The sequence below is a fragment of the Camellia sinensis genome, chromosome 15, assembly GCF_055761805.1.
Source record: "Camellia sinensis isolate YWXY chromosome 15, ASM5576180v1, whole genome shotgun sequence".
NCBI lineage: Eukaryota > Viridiplantae > Streptophyta > Magnoliopsida > Ericales > Theaceae > Camellia > Camellia sinensis.
The window spans coordinates 50264807-50287007 of record NC_138975.1 but is presented as its reverse complement, the minus strand read 5'-3'; the positions used below and the strand labels follow the sequence as shown (position 1 = coordinate 50287007).

Below are 22201 nucleotides of genomic sequence, written 5' to 3'. Positions count from 1 at the left end.
GCATGACTGTAGACACCCCATTTTTGACCGTCCTCAAGACTTGGACGTCACCATTGGAACACTTGGTGATTACCCTCGTTTGTGTTCGTTTGGAGTTCCCGGAGGTCTCGGCTATGCGCCTTGCCTCAGGATCTCCGAACTCGACTGTTTAGTGTCTAGTTTCACACCAAACACTTGTGTTTTGCCTTGGAGGGGCAGGGAATGCCTTGTGAGGCATCCCCACACACCACCGGCCATGGCCACAGGCCACCGGCTGTGTTTTGTTTCCGTCGACAATCTATTTTGCCGGTCGGCACTATTTGTTACCGGTCGGCACTAAATTTTGTCAAAATGACATTTTTGGGCAGCCGACCACTGTTCATCTACTTTATGTAGATATTTTGTGCCAGCTGTGATAGCTGGCACCAACTCTGTTTCCCTCCATATACGTGTATGGAGGGATTTCCCTCTAAGCAAGCTTGTTGTATAAGCTTTGCAAGAGGGACTTCTATAAGAGGAGAGGCCTTCTCCTTGCTCTAGGTTAGAAACTTTGAAGGTAAAACCAGAGCTTATACATATAGATACATCCTCTCTCTATATTTCCCTATCTTTCCTCCCTTGTGTGTGTTTCTTGGCCCAAAAGTGTGATTTTACCTTACTTTTGCACTAATACACACACTATTACACCTTGCTCCGAGATTAAGGGACTTTGAGGGTTCATTCTTGAGTTTTGGGGCTGTTTTTGACCAAAAGAAGAGGGCTACATTGGCTGTTCTTGAGGTGTGCTTCAAGGGTGAGCATTTTACTTTAGTTTTCCCAAACTTGCACTAGTCTTTTACCTATCTTGCTTGCTGATTTAGTTTTTGTGCATAACATAAAAAAGGCTTGTATTTTCATGCTTAAGAACTTTCATTAAGGGTCCTTTGTGGTTTGAGTTCAAACTCACCCTCTTAGGCCTTATTTGGCCTTTTTGTTGCCTCTTTGGTAAGGCCTTGTTTGCTTAAGTGTTTTGGTCTTCTCACCATTGAAAACCAGTGGATTTTCAGTGGTGAGGAAGGTGGTTTGAAGTCTTGCATAGGGGATGGACACCCCTCTCCCTTCATTGTCTTATTTCCTTGCATTTTGGCTTAAAGGGTAACATGCATGCTTGATTGGTTTTGGCCCTTTTTCAGAGATTTTTGGGTGTTTTTAGATCATATGTAATCTCTGTTTTTGGTCGAATTTGTGGCCTTTTGCGTGCTTAATATACTTGCTTTACATTCCTCCATTTGGCCTAGAAATGCATCTTGTGTTTAGGCCATGATTCTTGCATGTGTTGGCTTAGTTCCATGAAGGTGTTGGCACTATTTTACCATGTTTAAGGTCTGTTGGCCATCTATTTCAGTCATGCTTGCCTTGTTTGGTGTCATCCCTTTGTGTTTTGGTTTGTAAGCTTTGAGCATATTGACCTCTAGCATGCATAGGTATGACCATCCTCATGATTTGGCATCATTTAGGACCATATTTCAGTCCATGAATCATGTTTATATGTGTGCATGTGTGACCTCTTTCATGCCTTGAGGGTGTGCCCTTTTATGCCTAGATATGAGCTTTGGTGCATACATCTCTTTGGAGCCACTTTAGCCGCCATATTAATGGGTTTTGGAGTCCATTTTTGCATGTTAAATTTCTGTTTTGGCTTGTCCAAGTCATGCCATGAGTGGTCATGTTGGTGGGAGTGAAGTGCCTCTTTTTTGTGCCTTAACCTTAGGACCATTGGCTTGCTTGTTGGCATGAGTATTGGTCCACCTTTTTAGGCACTTTTGGCCACTGTTTTGGGGTGGATCAAGGTCTGCCCCTTTATGGTATAAGGCCCTCTTGCATGCTTGTCTTATGTCCATTGCATAATTGTCTCATCAAGTGTGGTATTGTGTTGATCCTATTGCTTAAATTGTCCATGTTTACATTGCATTTGCATCTGGTATGCCTAACATTGCATACTTGCCATACTGGTTGCATGACACTTGGCATGCCTTGCATTTCCAATCTCGTGTAGTACCTTTGAGGCATTGTTTGCATAACATGCATTGCATTACTTGGTTTGGGGTGTCAAACCAAGTGTAAGGGTCAAGGAGCATTTATACCATAAGTGATGTAATGCGCCTTAACTCTCGGTCACCGGGGCCCTTGACTTCGGTATGATAGGGTCTTGGTCCTCATTTGTGTGATTGCATGCATTTTACATCAAGTGGCAAGCTTGATCTCTTGGGCTATCATGCACCATTGATGGCTCGAGGATCGAGGGCCATGCTTCCCTGAGTTCAAAGCATGATGGGAAACATGACCATGCTCACATGTGCCTGAAAACCCATGCCATATACTGTCTGTCTTCTGTTGCTGTCAAAACTGGCCTCTGCAGGAACCTTCTGCCGACCGGCAGAATTCAATGCCGACCGGCATTGTATGAATGGCCGATAACTCCAAAAGCAGCCGATGGAAATTACTTTTGGCCGGTGGGAATTTCCTCCAGCCGGTGGTGTTCTGCAGCATGCAAGGAACCTGTCCTAGGGCTTTGGCAATTTTCAGAGAGACAGGGCAGTATAAACAAAGGCGGCAGTGGTATGGTACGGGCTTTCCAGGCGAGCCGGGTTTCGAGCATGCATCATTCGCGCATCCTGAGGCGGAGGCTGTGGCCACCTTTCTCCCTTTTCTGCATTCTTTCTATTAATTAATTAGAAACTTTGTAATAATTAATGTATTTGTTATTCGACTGTAATATTTATTTGTGCCCTCCGAGTGAGGGCAATTGTGTAATAAGTGTGCGTAAGTGGGTGTATGCCTTCCAACCCCACGTCTTTCTTCCCTTTTATTTACCTGCTTATGATGGTAGGCTAGGGCATATTTAAAATTAGCATACCTTATGCAATGCATGCGTGCATTCATACATTTGTCCCGCATGCACCGGGCTCGGTACATCACGCTAACTGCATTTGTATTTCAATTCCAAATTGAATACGTGCATTAATTGGTTGCATTTCACATACCATGTTTAGGTTAGCCGAGCCTACTCTAATTGCATCTTGCATGTGCTGCATTAGTCAACTTGACATGAACTAGGATCACGCATGTTTGCTAACCAGTTTATTGTTTTGGCTTGGAGTACAATGTAAGTGTTTTATGCTTTAGCATCTCGCATGCGTGTGAATGCTAACATGATAGCATATTTACCATGTGGCTAGATGCTTATGTGATAAATTGTTTGAATGCCTGTGGGTGAAGGTTGGATTGTTTGAGTTGGAAAAACTCGTTGAAATCCGTATTTTAGCCTACTTGCGAGTAGCAAATTCCAAAACGTTTTTCCAAAACAAACGGATATGCAATGCTTCTTTTCAAATTAGGCAATCTAGTCTATACTTGTTTACTGTGCGCATAACATAGTAAATTCTAGGCTAATAAATGGAACAAGAACACATAGCGTTTTCAAAAACGGATATCACGGTTAGTAGAGGCCGATCTTCGGATCGGGCGAGAGGAGGTGCTCATAACTGACCTTCCCCAATCATACCCTAGCTCCCGAGCCGAGGCAACTCTGGTGATGACGGACATGTGGCCTTTGGCACCGAGTCAGGGTTTCCTAAATTCCCCCATAAAAAATATTTAGGTGGCGACTCTGTATCTGGCAAAGCAGTCCACGTTTGGCACTTCTTTCCTAAAATCTGTTTTCTCAAAACGATTTGCCAGATTTGGACTCTTTGGTTCAAGATTAAGAACCGTGACACAAATCGAGTCCGAACTGTAGCAGGGTCCCTTGCAGACGCGTCTACAATGACGATTTCCAAAAGAAAAGAGACATGATTTTCCTTTTAATGGCATGAGCACTTTCATTTCATGGGAATTGCATAAATGTATATACTTTGTTAAGAATTTCCTACTGGGCTTTGTTCTCACCCCCTATGGGATTTTGGTGCAGGAAAGGATGTGGTGAACCCACTAAACTAGGGTATGGTAGTATGCTTTTGAGAGTGTAAGACTCTTTTGTTGTGATTGTAATTTTTTTTGTAAGCCAAGGGCTATTCGTGTATGGGTCCGAGAGACCATCGTGTGTAATTCCTTGAGGGCAATTTATTTACTTTTGGGATTGGATGTTCTACATGCTATAGATTCATGTGTCCTACACCATTGAATGTATAATTCGGATGTGGGATTATTTTGTATAAACCTTACTGATTAATGATGTAAAAATTGGAGAATTACTCTTACTCTTTAATGGATGTTGGTTGATGTATCTATTTCATGTTGGATTATTTTGGGGGCGTCACAATACATCAATTTATTTCAATTCATATATTGTTCTCCAAATATTTCAAATCCAAAACACAAAACCCAAATCCCAAACCATTCATTCATTCACATTGATCATTTAACCATTATAATAAATCACTTCAAACAATCTCTTCATTCTCATTAGTTTCTCCAAACAAAAAAGAATGCATCATCCCATCATATATCTTCAAAGTCTTGTCCTTACTCTTGGCTTGCTCATACAATTCTCTGCTCACATCTGGATCATTCATAACATCTGCACTACCATCAATGGCAATGAATTAAATGCTCACATCACACAAATGTTTACTCACATAATCAATAACTCTCAGAAACTCCTTCACAATTCCCTGGGTTTCCCATTATACCTCATAGGCCTTCATAGACTTGTCCTATGAGACCCCTGACTTTTTAATTCCTATAAGGCCCTTACCTTCGGATTATTTCAATAAAAACCTTCAATTCCTAGTTTATTCGCAATTTTAACCCTAAAATCGAAAACGTGTTGCGGATGAACCTGTACAAACCCTAATTGATCTTGGTAACTTAGTAATAATTTCTAACAGGCTAATATTAATTATTCAACTCTCTAATTATAGATTAATCACTCTAAACCCTAGTTTCCAGTTTTCATTGTTTTTGTTCAATTATTCACCTTTTAATTCAAAGAGAAGTAAAGCAAGCCGAATTGTTTTTCCTATCACTATTCTAATGAAATTCTATACTTGAAATAGGTATTTTAATTAATAAATTTGGTCCATGCTCTCATACTTTATTAATATTGCACATTAGCCTCAAATCCATTACTTTATATATATAAGTACACTCCATTATAATATTGTTGTTACACAAATATCTACAACATATAAATATATATATATATATATATATGTGTGTGAATATAAATGTAAAAAAAATGATAAATACCCTAATCAATTGAAGCACATGGCCAACCACCCTTTCTAGGAGATTTGTGATGTACTTTTGGAACAAATTTCGTGGATCTAAGGAAGAAAATTTGACTTCAATCAAAAATTATGGAAACATGTTTGTACTAACAACCAATCTAGTTCTAATCAAATTAACCTATAACTAAATCATGATTTAAATCATACTTAATCAATGTTTAGAAACCCGGCCTAGCCAGTCAAACTGATTGGACTGGTGATCGAACCTTGTTCTGGTGCAAAAAACCCTCTAAACCCAGACATAGCTCAAAACCAGTGTAAAATGAAAGAACCGGAAGAACCGCCAGTTCAACCGTCAAACTAGGCGACCCGGATTAGGTTTTAAGAACTGGCTGATTTTGTTGAACATATAAAATCTCTCAAAAAGTCCCAAATGTTAGGGCTACATACACAGATTTGTGCCAAAATGGGAGGAAGGTTTTTGGCTTCTCTCTCTCTCTTCTGGGTGTCGGTCGGCCTTTTTCACTCTCTCTATCTAGCAACTAGATTCTGGCGAGCAGAGGACATAATTCTAGTGAAGATTTTAACCTCTGCTTCTCTGTTTCTCTGCACTTCCAAGTTGTTTTTCTAGGCTATTTCATTTCGGTAATTCTTTATCTTTCTATTCCCTTATCTGCTGTTCTATTTCTGTCTTTTGCTTTCCTTTTTTTATGCTCTGTTTCTTAAGCTGCTTAATGCTTATTTTAATACTCATTATCATGTCCAAACAAAACAAAAAGCATTGAGGCAAAGAAAAGTCAATCATGGAATTGTAATACCACTAAATATTTTAAAATATTCATAAAGAATTTTTATAATAAATTTCTGATTTCATAGCTATTAGTTAATGGTTTGGTGAACTAATTTTTTGATTATATATTCTGGCACTCATCTTGCAAAAATAAATATATGTATACTTATCTTGCAAATATTTTGAAAATTCTATTATTTTGTTGAATTTAATTAATTTTTTTATACTTATTTATGATGTAATTATGAAGTCACGATTCGACCGCTTCGACCTGATAGTTGAACCGATAACCCGTCATCCCAGTCCCTTTTTTGATTCGCTCATCGGTCAGATTTTCAAAATGTTGCCCTTAATCACCCTCCATTCCATTATCGTTTAACTAAATCCAATTTCATTCTATTGAATTCCAACCAAGGCACTTTAGACTTTTCATCACTCTTTTTTTTCTATAAATACGACCATCCACCTAGCATTTTTTACACACACACAGAACTGGTAGGGAAAGAGGAGTGCAAGGTGTGAGCTTGGGAGGAGGAAGAAAGAAAATGAGAGGAAGCCTTGTCCAACTCTGGCAATCCTAGGCAAGAGAGTAAGCCACAACACAACTCTCTCTTTTATTTTCTTATTCAAATACATGATATTATTTTCAAATATGTATATATGGTGTTCATATGTTTAAATAAGAAGAGTTGAGCATTGGTTGTCACCTTGCATGAGTTCTTCCTTAAAATGAAACAATGATATCTTTTTCTATCCAATTCTCTCATTATTTCCAAACACATACCTTCATTCTAAAAATTTGTGTTACTTATATACTATTTAGCATGTTTTCATCATAAGAGAAGTGAAAAATTCTCATAGTTTCCCTCTTTTTATATTACTCTTCTTATTTCAAACTTTGTGCAAAAAAAGATCAGCATTTTCATCCCACTTTCAAAAAATCTAGAAAAATATAGAAAAATCCTCTTGACCTAATTTTTAAATAAAATTTTCGAAAAAGAGTGAGTGGTTTAAGAGAAAATCCAATTTTCGTAATAGTCGACAAATCTGGACGCTAAAGTATTTTTTTTAATAACTAAAAATCTAGGAAAGCTATCCCATTTCTGAAAGATGATGTAGAAACTAGATAAAATTCTTTACAAACCATGGAAAGGCCGAGTTCGGGAAAATTTTGAAAATATCTTTCAGATTGTGATCTTTAAAGTGTATCTAATCTGAAAATTTATGTTTGTTGATGATTTCATGCTTTTAATTTCATGAATGTGCTTTTTATCTCTTGTTTGGGCCTTAATATGATATGTGCATTGTTGTGCCTATATTTGTTTACCATGGTACTTTGATGATGCTCATACTTGTATAGAAATTGTTGTCTCAATAGTGTGTTCTAACCCTAACTTAAAATATCTAACTCAAAAAAAAACTAAATAGGGGATATTGGGTTTTCGATCACTTGAATAATGATGAGATGATAATGTGTTAATTTCAAATATGGATGGATAAGAGTGTTCCCTAATTGAATATTAAGTCATGCGCAAATGGTTGTTCGGAACCCTTAAATGGACCAGTTGTATTTGGACCCCAGGTATTTATACCAAATAAGGTTAGAAGAGGTTATAGGCAAGACCCTTATTTTTACCATCACTTTTGAGATCCTCAATTGGCACTACGCAGTACATAACCGTTGTAGGAATCTGGGGTAAGATCTATAAAGCAGCAAAAGAGGGAGCATACCAAATAATCCGAGTCCAATTCTTGCGATTTGAATGATGAAATCTTATAACGGCTTGGGTTAGACCTAACCCTTTCATGTTTTTGGATCTGAGAATCGATACTCTTTATCGTTGTCTATACTCCTTCTTATCTTGTTGTTGTTAAGTTTGGAGTTGTTGGTTGCGTTGTAAACAGGTTGGTAGTTCATTTTTCAAAGGAAATCATGTATGTTTTTCTTCAAGTTTGCTCGAGCGGTTTTTAAGTTCTCTTAGTATTTTTGCAAGTCTGTAAAACTACTAAAAGTAGGGTAATCTTTGCTTGAGCAGTCTTTCCTGCGCTTAAGCAATCTTCTGCAGTCTGGAAAAATTTTGGGAATGGGTCATTATGCGCTCGAGCGGTGTTTTGGTTGCTCGAGCAATCTCACTTTTTGTGTTTTACACTTCAACGGTGTTTTGGTCACTCGAGCGGTCTATGCGTATATTAGATCGGGGAAAAGCAATTTTTAGTCACTTTTTCATTCTCTCTCTCTCTCTAAAACATTTATAAACCTCATTACTTCACTCTCTCTTTCTCTCTCTTTAGTTCTTGCCTAAACACCACAAATACACCCAAATCTGTTGATCTCACCGCTCTTGTTCTTGAAAGAAAAAGGTAAAGCTCATTAAGGACAACAATTTGATCGGTGAAAACTTCGATTTTGACTTCGTCTCAAGTTAGGGCTTGCTCTCTTCTCCTTCCAAACTTGAGGTAGGGATTTCTTCAACCTTCTAGTATGATTTTTTTTTTGTTATGTGCTCCTTGTCAAGTATTGTGGTTTGGGAGATGAGGATTTTGATTTAGGGTTTGGATTTTGAAATGTAAAAGAGAAGTTTTCAAATGATTCTTGAGAAAGGTTGTGTAAGTGTAAATATTGTTGAGTTATGTTGAAATGTTGGAAATTCCTTTCTTTAGACATGTTTTTGAAAGTAAAGGATGTGTGATTTGAAAATCATTGATGTTTGATTTATGAAAGAAGAAGGACTGATGTTAGATTTTTTAAAAGATAAAATGAATATATCTGTTGATGATGAGAATAAAGTTGGATATGTGTTATCACTTCCATTTTGAGATTTATGAGATTATACTTATTGGAAATTATCTGTTGAGTAGAAATATCTATTTTGGGCTATTGGTGGAAGATAGCCTTGATTGTTGTAGAAATTGCATGAAGATTAGATTAATTGAAACTAATTACTTATACATTTTGTATTAAGCATTGTTTCATACTTAAAAATTGAAAATGTATTTTTTTGAGAAAAATGAGAGTATACTTCGATGAATCTGGTTAGAAGGTATGGTTATGGTTATTATGTCAGCCTGTGTGTCCTTGGTGAAAGTCCAGAAACCCAAGTGGTTAGGTGCCGATCCTTCCGGTTAGTACTAATAAAATGACATTGGTGGTGCCTGTATAGCCTACTGGCAAACACGTACCTAGAGATTCTCAGTGTTTTGTATCTAGTGCCCTATTTTCTTATTTAAAAAGTATTGTTTTATGAATTGACATACTTATAATTGAGGCATTGCATTATTTTGAAAAATAAAGTATAACGTTTTGATAAATGGCATGCATGTGCATTCACCATATAACTTTGTTAAGCTTCATAAGTTGTGTTTTAGTATCTCTACTAGGCTTTAGCTCATCCTATGTGGAAAACAATTTTCAGGTACTGATGATATGCCTCCACCAAAGACGTAGATTGGGAGGACTTTGGAGCCGAGAGCTTCTTTTGCTTCTTTTGTTTCTTTTGTGTAAATATTTGTTGTTCAAGTCTTGGGTTTTATATATATAAAGTTTAACTCATTTTGTTGTTCCCATGCATAGACTTGGAAAGATGTAGCCAATAAGACATTAACTTATTTGTACTTTCTTTTGTTCCATTTCACTCACACAAATCATATGCTATAGATTCAGGATCTAGGATTTATGAATGTATACTTGCATATGTCATCTTTTGTAAGATAAAAGAATATCAAAGGAAGGTTAATATTTCGCAAGTTTCTACTTTTCTATTGAACATCAAGACATAGGTTGTTATTATTTTGGGGGGTTACAAATCTCTTTAGGGGATTTCTAGATTACTAACATCTAACTTTGTAACTATTTACTTGTTTACTTGAATGTTATGCTTCATTACTTATTATTTTGTGATTGTGTATTGGATTGTAAAAAAAATGGCAGGGTGTATGTGCGTTTACTAGGCATTCAAAGCTCATAGCATTTCATGTCAACTATTGAAGACTATTAGTTGGTCGAAGACGAATCTGAAACATTTGAAGATGTATGACTACCCTATAAGAATTAGAAATTAGTTTGGTTAAATTCCTTTTGTAACCATGTTTTGGGATTGTAAATGTTAAGACTCGTGTTGTATTAAGACGTGATCTTGTAATTTTACTTATATATATATATATATATATATCTTTTGTAACCTATTTTATTTTTCATCAACTTATGTGGACCTTCTATCAAAAACGTAGTCTTGTTATCTAAGAAGATTGGACTTTGAAAAGAAACTATATTAATTCCTCCGATCTTTCTTAATATCTTATTTGATTATTAACTAAACGACTCATTAGTGACAGTGACGTTTCTTAGACTTCATCCTTAGAGTAAATCTTGGAGCGCTGCACTTGTAACCGGAAAAAAAAAACTCTATAATTATTTGTCAATATATTCCTTAATGCTCTCAATTTTTAGGACGTCACGTATCCAGAAGATCAGCAGTAGGAACAATCACCAAAATTGGTGCAAATTTCGTGAAAAAAGTGAGAATTTCAGGAATCGGCCATCTAGGTTTGACTTTATCAGAGATTTTACACATAGGTGCTATTAGAATCGCTTCATTGAAGGAACTAGAGTTTTTGAAATGGATCAAGAAACAAATCATGTCGTCCATTGACTCTTCGAACAAGAATTTGGAGAGGCTTTGGAATTGGTGGTTTTGGGTAGTGATGAATTTGAAGAAACTGAGACAGTCATCAACGACGAGATTGACGTTGGGGACGAAAGCTTCGAGGCCGCTGGATTGGTTATGGCCTTAGAGATTTAGGGCAAAGCAGGCGAACCCATGTTAGGCGAGGAAGATAAGGATGGACTGGAAGGTCTAACTGATGTCATTGTCATAGCCATGGACCATAAGGATGATACCACGTAGAGGGGTGGTGAATAAAGGAAGCCATGATCGAATGAAGAGAGTGAGGCCTCTGGGTGAGGTAGAAGGATTTGGTGGATTTGATTCCATGGTTGGAGTAGTAGTCTTATTCTGTTGTGTTTCCCCAATAGTATAGGCAGTTTTGGATGTGTTATTGGTGTTATTCTTCCTCCACTTTTGAGGAAGATGGTGGCAGAGAGATTTGGGTAAGAAAATGATGAGAGGAAGGAAGAAATGGTGAGTTTGTATTATTGTTTTGAAATTTGAGATCAAAATATAATTTTTTTTAATTTTTTTCCTTTAAATGTGATTGTTGGCTTTTTTAGCTTTCGAAGGTTACTTTCGTAATTATGAGCGTGCCAGCAAGGATCAATCAGTCCTTACAGAATTGCCAAACAATTATTCAGACGATTGTGTTATGGTTCTTTCGGCCTCAATAAAGAGGACTTTTACTGGTGACTTACTGGTAATTTAACTTCAGAAAATTTGAACATAAGAACAGTTAACTAAACTGGAGTATTTCATTAGTATAAAAAGAACTTACAATGATCTCAGTTCCGTAGAGAATTACAGCGGCAATATACTTGACAACTACTCCTACAAATGAAGTGCAGCGCAGAAACTAAAAATACAGGAATATAAAGGACAGGAAATAACACTCGAATATGTAAAGTGATTCCTTAGATTTTTTCTCCGTTCGTTCTCTGAAGTCCTTCCTGCTATTTATACTCTCCGAAGATAACCATCGAATTGTACTTCAAACCGTCGAACTGCTCCTCCGTAGTTGCTGATCATGCTACCTTATAAGTAGTTCCACTACGCCTTCACTTGCAGTTAGGCTTCCCCCTTATATTTGAATTTGAAATGTGAGCAACCGTTGAAGCCACGTCACTGTATGTCTCTTTGTTGATCTGCTACTACTCAGATCTTATAACAACAAATATTAATTGCCACGTGTATGATCAGGATCGAAGACCTACTTGGTCTCCCCATATTACCCTCACTTCGCCACGCGTCGGATTGTCACTGGCTTAGTACAAAACGTGTAGCCAACATTACCCCCCGCACTAATATACCCAAGATTTGGTGATATTAGTGGATCAGAGTCCCTTTTCCCACGTCTTAGAACGTGCATGGGTTTTGCATCTTCCCAGAAATGCAACTGTCACACAGCATCTGTATTAATACTTTCGTCTTGATCCTTAAGTACTTTCACTGCCTTATTATTCGAACAGATTGATACATTTCATGGCCAAATTAATTCTTTCTTCCTATGATGAAGCATACGAAGAGTCATATGTCGATGCTATTCCTCGTCGAAAGCATGCATTTATTAGCCACCTTTACCCACCTTTCTATATTCAGGTCATGGACGCCTTTGCAAATTATCGACCTTTGGATTACGAACACATTGCTCTTAATCCTTTGATTCAGGAGGCTAAAATCAAAGACATAAGAATTTTTTCTTCTGACCTACCTTTGCAGTTCGAACAATCTGCTCTCAAACCTCTGATTTGTAAAATTACGAATATGGATTTGAACAGCTCTTCTTCGCAAATTTCTATATGGGATAAAGTTGCAGCTGCTCCCTCTTCTGGCTCTTCTGGAATTCTGACTGGACAAACTGGTCAGTACCTGAGACTCCTGATTTAAGGGAGCGAATCAATCACCATTTTGTTGAGTTCACTGACCCTTTAGAGTTTCCCTCCTATGCTCGAAGTTCAGTTGTTTATCCTTATGTGCCCATTGACAATCGGCGTAGCCTGGAGGAGAATCTTCTTGTAGCATGGTATACATCTTCCATGCCTACAAAGATAGTGCACACTGCCCCACGCCCAGAAGAAGCACAAGGGTATAACCCATCATTCTTAGCCAAAAAGGCGAAACTCTGTTCTTCTGACTGGATTGATTATATTAATGCCTTTGTTCCTTCTGCCCCCGTATCATTCCCGGAAACAGAAGCGTCCACATCTTCTTCTTCGTCCCCCGAAGTTGAAGTATGCACACCTTCTCCCCCACCAATTTTTTCTTGGACAGAGAAACTAAAGATTGCTCTATCCATGGAGAAAGTCTTTCCCCCTTATAAACCTCCACCTCCTCCTACCTCAGCTGAGCGGAAACAGGCTCTACTCCTGCTTGCAGCCTTTTCTCACTTGCCTTTCAATGTACTCGAGGATGAAGTCCCTCTCACAAACCTTCAATGGGCTTGTGATATTCTGACTAGGGGTCATGTCCTTAATCCCCTTGCTCAGGGAGAACTTCACATGTTTCTAGACCAACTTCCATTACTCCTTCACTGGCATCGTAATTCGATGGCTACTACACAATCATTAGACCAGCTTTCATCCCTTCGAATTCATACTCAATACGAAGCAGAGAACTTTATGGAGGAATTCAATGATTTCAAGAATAAAGACTCTGCCTATTGGGATGATTTAGACATTGATGAATTGGAACAAGGGTTAAGAGAAGTGGCCTTCGAAATAAGGGCTGAAGAGCTCTACTATGAAGTGAGAGCATATCAACTCATGCAGCCGATGGTAGAAAATTTAGAAGATAGAATAAAGAAAGAACAAAAGTTCATTGACCATTGTTGGACCAAATTTCATGATCTTGTTATTTATTCCATTCCTTACTTTTATGAACTTGAGTTCATACCGAGATAGGGTCAGCTGATGTAATCACCCTGAAATATGAACAAAATTTGTCTTTGTTTGACTCTGTCTTCACTTGTATTTTTACTTGTGTTTTAAAAGTCAACTCTGAACTTCGAACAATTTCATCCTTTAAACTTGGACTTGATTGTTTAAAATAAAACACTAAATGAGCCAATCGTAACCTTTCCAATTTGTGGAGTTAAGTTTTGGCTGATTTTCAATTGGAAACAGTGCTTCGAATCTAACAATCTTACGTTCGAAACCTGTTTCGTCCACAGCCAATATCTAGTCATTGTCATCGTTGCTTTTGATGTTTCGAACACCAAATCCCATCCTTAAAGAAACTCAAGTTTTGCTTCGAAGGACATTACCTTTGTTAAAGGAACTCAGGTTTTGCCTCGAAGGACATTACCTTTGTTAAAGAAACTCAAGTTTTGCTTCGAAGGACATTATCTTTGTTTTAAAAAAAAAACTCCAAAAACAGGCCTTCTCAAAATACTCGAGTATTTTTATTTCCTGGGTAGGGCAACCCACTTCGAAGCTGGCTTCTCTGTTTTCGAAGCCGTTTGACTCGGCTTCGAAGCAAAATATCTTATTTCGAAGCTAGTCTTAACAACCGGGCTTTATTTTTCCCTCCAAAAGCATCAATGTTGAAGGAAGCTTTTGTACTCGTACTTTTAATACTTAACAGCTCATGTAATATATTTTTAAATGCGAGAGCTTTTAAAACCCTTTTGTTTCGCGTTCTGAAATCACTTGCTCTTCTAATCTCACAAACCTCTCTTATTACCGATCATCGGCCTCTCTCTACTTCCTTTCCGAAGAAAAGCATACCGTCAATGGCTTCTCCTTCAGTATCAGTCGTAGAGCGTACGAGCCCATCTGTGGCCCTGAAGAGGATTATTGACGCAGAATGCGAAAAGTACAAAGCTGGGGAAAAGAGCGCTATTGATGGACGCATCTTTGTTCCTCGACGCCATGTGCAATCGGACTACGTGCTTGGGCCCATATTCAAAGAGGTCCTCACTGAACTTCCAGCCTTGTATCCCCGACTGGAAAACCAATGTCTTCTCTATGAAGGTGGTCTTGATTGGGGAAACTGGAGGATGAATCGCCCCCACCGATGCTGGCCCACGGTGAGACCAGAGTGGCAAGAGTGGTATGATCGGGTTATTCCTGCTCGGACCCTGGACCTTCAAGAACTCTGCCTTCTCGATGCTCTCAGACTGTCTAGGGTAACTATTTCAGAAGACCCTTTCCTTGTTCCCGCTGCTCTATGTTTTTGGAATCCTGTTTTTAACTTCTTCCAATTTAGATGTGGGATGATGGCCCCTACTGTTCTTGATATTTGTCATTTATTGGGACTATCTCCCATTGGCACTCCTTTTGGACCAGATTATCCTGATTTAGCAGTCCCTTTCTCTCTCCCCTCCCTTAACTCATCTTATAGTGATTTTGCTAGGGCTGAGAATAAAAGACAGGGCCCTGTGACTGATAGGGAATTTTTTTCTTTCTTATTGTATTGGCTTTGTAAATTCCTTTTTTGCACTTCTTCTCAGAGGATTCTGCCTGAATTTGCCCCTCTTGCCAAAGCCTTTGTTTTACAGAAAAAGGTGGCCTTAACCCCACATGTTCTAGGGCATGTATATAGAGTCTGCTCCCTTTTTTGTGAGAAGCCTTTAGATGCTAATCAAGGGGGGCCATTCTGGATCCTTCAGTTTTGGCTTTTCGCCTATTTTACCGAATTACAATCCAAATGTCTTAAATTTTCCGAGCCAAACCCTCTTACCCATGGCATGAGGATAGCCAATGCTTCACTTTACCCTTCTACCTTTGCTTTTTACTTCTCTTTCTTCCATCAGCTTCCAGCCTCCCTTCCTACTTATCGCTTTCGTCCCTTCGAACCTTCCATAGGTCCATCTTGGTTGAGAAATTTTCTAAGTGACCAGTCCTGTACTTCACTTGCTCACCAGGATATATGGGCTTCCATTCTGATTCCCAGAGAGTTATTTATTGGGACTTTAAACCCGAAAGCATATAAATGTATTGCTGAACCTTACTGTCCAGCGCAGTTTGCTAGACAATTTGGCCTTTCACAAGGGGTCCCAATACCCCTCTGTAGCAATACAAACCTCAACCTCACCAGAAGGGACTTGAAAGTTCGGAAATCAAGGCTAGAAGGGGCAACTTTGAAATTTGTAGATGACTTGGCCAACTTTGAATTCACCCCTTTCATTCCTCGAGGTACCGTGTTGAAGAGGTACCAAAACTGGTGGGTGACTAACATGGAGATTTATCTGGCCATTCCACCTTCAAGCCTACTAACAGTGTTAGATGTGACCAAGCCCAAAGAAACCGGGGGGGTCACTTCTTCCACTGTTTCAGAATTGGCACATGCTGCTCCTGCTGCTTCAGTTCCTCCCAGAGTCACTCGGGCTGCCTCGAAGAAAGGTATACCCTTGTCTCTTCTCCTTTTGTCTTTCATAATGCATTTTGCCTTATCTTTGATTCTTCTTTTGTGGAGGTGGCCAATCACAAAAGAAAAGGAGCCTCTTTGAACTCGAGAAGGGAACATCCAATATTCAAGGGGGAGAAAAGGAAGAATCAGATGAAGAGGAAGAATTTTTAAAAAGAAAGAAGAAGGCGATCGTCTTTTCATCCGACTTGGTAACTGCCAGAGAGTCAGAAGATGAATTCATTTCTCTGGAATCTAGAACGCAGCTTGAAGATCTTGAGGGAAAAGTTGAGAAAAAATTGGGAAGAAACAGACCCTTCCAATTCAGAGGAAAAGAAAAAGAAAGATGACTGTTTCTCCTTCCGATATGGTCGAAGACTCTGATTCTGAGACAATCGCCAAAGCCATAGAGAAGAGAAAAAAGGTATCTGCTCCTGCTCCTATCTCAGTCGAAGATACCATCGAAAAAGCAGCCATCAAGACAATAGAGCAAGAACATCCTAAAGCCATGATTGTCTTTGAAAGAGCTGAGAAGAGACGGTAGCAACAGTTTCTGAGAGATGAAGCTGCTGCTGCTGACATGCCACAAAGGGAAACTGTAAGAAGTCAACAAACTGCCAGAGATTACACCCTTCGCAGTTCCCCTATTATCGCCGATACTTCTGAAGCAGGTAATTTTATGCTTTTGCAATTTTTCCTTTGTTAGCCTTTGGTATCAAGTTTTGACATTGCTTTACATTTCTTCCTCATGCAGCAACAACCTCTGAGCTCATCTTTCTGATACCTCTCTCAGTTTCATTCGAGGCAGATCAGACGCAGGATGTAGAGACTACTCAAACCATACTTCCCTTTTCGGGGTTCAGATTTTCTACACTTTTCCTGAGGCCAAGCATTCCTATACCTTTTCCTCTTGGTTTAGCTCCCTATCTTTCTCACTTGACTCTTGACTTTCCCCAATCCACTTCTTTACTGAGTCTTGCTCCTCTCTCCCCTTCCAAGGAGGCTCCAAGTGCTACTTTGTCTTTGATGAGTGCTGACAGCTCTCCAATTCGTGACTCACCATCTTTACCTAGCTCCAGCCCTCCTTCTCTTGATTCATTGGTGACCAGGACCATGGAAACCATCAAAGATGCTCCACCCATTTCTCCTGTTGCTATGCAATCTCCTGTGTCTCCCAAGGCAACTCTTTCTGCTCCCCTCATGTCTACTGATGAAATTGATATTTTTGAAGCAAGATTAGCTAGCCTTTTTGACATCACCTCTACTTCTCCGTCATTCGATGAGGAGACTGAGCCATTAGCTTTAGCTGATTCTTTGCTGGAAATCTTTGGGAGCTCTCCTTCCTCCAGCAGCCAACCTTCTGTGCCTTCGATAGACTTAGACACCTGTCTAGACCTGCTAATTTCTTTTTCGAGGATTCCCTTCGAGGCTCTACAAAGGCCTATAATAAAAAACGGGTTTCTTCAATGCTGCAAACTTGTTGAGTAGTCTGGTATGGATGTCTCTAACCATCTATCTCAGGCAGCAGCTACCATTGAGTTTTACATCATCACCTGTCATGCTGCCAAGGTCGCAGATGAGAAATTGGTCAGAGATCAAAGTTTTGTTTCTCAAGTGCATACTGAAGTATCAACGCTTAAGGAACAACACTCCTCTGCCTCTCACTTCCGAACTCAATTGCTGGAGAGGAAAGTTCAACTCGAAGAAGAGCTTTCTGCAGTGAATCAAGCCTTAATCCGAACTGACCTCAAACTGCAAATCACCAATCAAGGACTGGTTGATCACAAGAAAGATATGACTGCAGCTATTCAAATGTTTGCATCATTTACAAATAGGAAATCTGTTGTACAAAAACAGCTAAAACACTGTAATGATTTTTGGGCCAACTTGTGGCACAATGTACTCGACTCTTTATAAAGCATTTCCTTGTTTATGTTCTTGTATTCACTGTTTATTTTATTCCCTGTGTTTCCCAAATAGTTGGAAAATAAGGTTTTAAATATCTGCCATTAATCTTTTTGGGATGCACATGACCACTCAGATCTTTCAAATGGTATGCCCCAAAAGGCAAAACTCTATGAATTTGATATGGTCCTTCCCAATTGGGTGACCATTTGCCAAATCTATGGCTTCTAATCCCTACTGGGAGTATTGTCTTCCACACAAAATCACCTTCATCAAAGCCAATGTGTTTGACTTTCTTGTTATAATTTTTGGCTGCTTTCTTCTTCTGTAAGAGAATACTATTCAATGCCAAAATTCTAGCTTCATCTATATCTTCTAATTCCAAGCACATACTTTGATAGTACTGCTCAAGATCCAACTGATCTTGGGATCTTACCCTTAAGGATTTAACATTAATCTCCACTGGTAACACTGCATCATGCCCATAAACTAAGGCATAAGGAGTGACTCCCGTGCTTGACCTTGGGGAAGTTCTATAAGCCCACAATACATCTAACAATAAGTTGTGCCAATCTCTCGGATTATCTTCCACAACTTTTTGTATTCCCTTTTTTAAGGACTTGTTAGATGACTCAGCTTGACCATTGGCTTGTGCGTAGTATGGAGTGGAATTCACAAGGCTAATCCCGAACTCAGCCACAAAAGACTTCACCATTTTCCCATCAAAAACAGTCCCATTATCGACCGTTATCGTTTGTGGGATGCCAAATCTATGGATCAAATCTTTAATGAACCCAATAACCTCCGTCTGATCTACAGCTTTATATGGTTTGGCTTCGACCCATTTGGTGAAATAATCAGTAGCCACCAAAATAAAACAATGATGTTTCGAAGAGGGAGGGTGTATTTTCCCTATCATATCCATGGCCCATCCTCTAAATGGCCAAGGCTTTACTACTGCATGTAGATCAGTTATGGGCACATGCCTTATTATGCCATGCTTTTGACATGCTTGGCAGCCCTTTGCATATTCTATGCAATCTTTAAGGACAGTCGGCCAGTAATAGGAATGTCTTCGAAGCAGCCATCTCATCTTTACACCAGGCTGATGTGCACCACGGATACCTTCGTGAACTTCAGCCATAGCTATTAATGCTTCTTTTGGCCCTAAACATTCTAACAATAAACCGTCTCCCCCTCTTTTGTAGAGATCATTGTTGTATATGATATATTGCATAGATTGCAATTTAACTCTTCTGCTAGCTTTTGAGGATGGGCCAGCCAAGTATCGTATTATTGGATGTCTCCAATCCTGTTCCTGCAAATCATTAGAATTGATTTCTAGAACCATGTTCCTCTTACTTAGAGGTGGTATAAGTTTTTGGTATGTCGTTTGGCTTACATCCCAATGGGTACTATCTTTGCTCTTGAAATTCGAAGCTTTCTGTGCCACATCGTTAGCTCTATTATTCAAGAATCTCGGGACATAAGTTACATTTACTATTTCAAATTGAGAGAGCAAATGTAATGCGACAACATAATATGGCAGCATACTTATACTTTGACACTTGAAAATCCCTTTTACTTGGTTAACAACCAATTGGGAATCTCCAAATATATCCACTGCATGTACTTGTAATCCCATAAGAATTTCTAATCCTACTATCAAAGCTTCATACTCAGCTTGATTATTAGAACAAGCAGTTTCATCTATTCTGAAACCATGTGTGGTCTCTATTCCTTGTGGTGACTTAATTACTATACCAATTCCAATTAGGCCATTGGCTTTCGACCCATCGAACCACATTGGCCATGGCTCGACACTAGCCATACTGAGTTCCATTATTTCTTGACTCTCCGTTTGAGATGGATGGTCTGCCAAAAAATTGGCTAAAACTTGCTCTTTCACTGCTCTTTGGGGCACATATTCTAAGTGAAATTCTGACAGAGCTAATACCCATTTGCCAATTCTTCCCCTCAACATAGGTCTAGATAACATGTATTTAACCAAATCTGTGGTTGCAATTACCAAGACAGTTGTAGGCAAAAGATAATATCTTAATTTCATCACAGCAAAATACAGTGCAAGGCAAAGCTTTTCTACAACTGAATATTTACATTCGCAAGAATTTAAAAACCTACTAAGGTAATAAACAGCTTGCTCCTTGCCTTCTTCATTGTCTTGGGCCAAGAAAGCTCCCAATGAGTCTTCTGTTGTGGCTATGTACAACTTTAAAGGCTTAACACCATTTGGTGGCATCAATACTGGAGGACTGGCCAAGTAGGCTTTGATTCCATCGAAAGCACTTTGATGCTCCGTTGTCCACACAAATTCCTCTTCATCTTTCAGCCTTAATAAAGAAGAAAAAATTTTAGTTTTCCTTGCAGTGTTAGAAATGAATCTTCGAAGAAAATTAACCTGACCAAGGAACTTTTGTAATTCTTTCTTACTTGATGGAGGTCTGGCTTCAATGATGGCTTTGGCTTTATTCTGGTCGATCTGTATTCCTTTCTTGTGTACTACATAGCCCAAGAAGTTTCCAGATGATACGCCAAAAGCACATTTAAGAGGATTAAGCTTCAATTTGAACCTTCTCATTCTTTCAAAGGCTGCCTCTAGGTGAAACAAATGCTCCTCCATGGACTGGGATTTAACCACAATGTCGTCAATATAATATTCTAAATACCCACCAATAAGGTCATGAAAGATAGTGTTCATAGCCCTCTGATATGTGGCCCCAGCATTCTTCAGGCCAAACGGCATTTTGACCCATTCGAAGGTCCCAATATTCCCAGGGCATCTAAATGCTGTCTTATGAACATCTTCCTCCGCAATGCAGATTTGGTTATAGCCTGAGTGTCCATCCATCATTGATAAAATGTGATGTCCTGCTGAGCTATCTACCAACAAATCTACTATAGGCATAGGATATTCATCTTTTGGAGTTGCCAGATTTAAGTTTCTAAAATCAATGCATACTCTTATTTTGCCATTTTTCTTGACTACAGGTACGATATTAGATAGCCACTCAACATACCTGGCTGTTCTGATAAAGCCTGCCTTGAGTAGTCTAAGAATTTCTTCCTTGACTTTCTGTATCACCTCTGAACCCATTCTTCTTGGTTTTTGTTTGTATGGCTTGAAGTTAGGCTTCATGGGAAGCCTATGTTCCACTAATGACCTATCCAATCCTGGTAGTTCATTGTATGACCATGCAAAACAATCTTTATATCTTCTTAGAATAACCAACTGGTCCTTATCGGGAGAACTCAACCAAGCATTTATATAAATGGGTTGTTGTACAGAATCTTCCCCCAAATCTATTTCTTCTAAAGGGTCTTGTATCTGAGTACCTACTGGAACCCCTTCTTTGATCTTCTCTGACTCCGCAGGATTCTCCTTGCTGTGTTTCGCTTCCAGGCTCTTTGATTCCTCCTCTTTATTTTCCTCCTTATGGACAAAATCTGTCCAAAAGGATTCTTCTTCCTGTATCTCTTGGACCTTTGTTTCTATGTCCAATGCACAGTATTTATCAAGAGTTAAAACTTTGGCTTGTTGCTGCTTCCGCATGCAGCCAATCATCATGACCTCTTTCTCCTGCTCTCGAACTTTCTGGACTATTGACTTTATATCCAATATTGAAAATTTGATTAAAGCCAAAGGCCTGGCTTCTGGTGCTTCATCTTGCTGCCTATAACCAGGCATCATTGTCATCTTTAACCTCTAATTCTTCACCAGCACTCTCCTGGACTAAATGCTTCAGGCGTGCTACTTCCTTATCAGCCGTTTCTTCGGCTGAACCATCGAATTCCATCAGTATACTGAGCGGTGCCACACCATCAATATACAACTTGGCTTCTGCGAAATCAGCACAGGCTACGAAAGGTTGAGGATCTGCATTAATTTCCTCCGTCTTCCCATTGCCCAGAGCTATTATCATCTTTTGATGCAGAGAGGAAGGCACGCACTTATTAGTGTGGATCCAATCTCTACCAAGTAAGGCATTGTACTTCGCATTGCTATCGATGACGAAAAACGCCGTCATGCAGTCCTTGGTTCCCACACTGAGGTTGATGGGTAGAATTCCCTGGGCCATCTGCTTGTCTCCAGCAAAACCAGCGATGGTTGTACTGGTTGGGATCAACCTAGGATTCCTTTTCCCTAATTTCTTCAAGGAAGATTTCGGTAATAAGTTCACCGCCGCACCATTATCCACCAAAACTCGGTTTAACTGAACCCCATCGAAGAAGGCCTTAATGTACAAAGGCTTAACATGCTGCGTCATGGAATTCGAGGGATATTC

The 22201-nt window shown here is 39.1% G+C and overlaps 1 pseudogene; it reads right to left on the bottom strand.

The window, feature by feature from the left end:
* Positions 1–4361: 4361 nt before the first annotated feature.
* On the bottom strand, positions 4362–11019 carry LOC114301152 (caffeoylshikimate esterase-like; annotated as a pseudogene).
* Positions 11020–22201: the final 11182 nt, after the last annotated feature.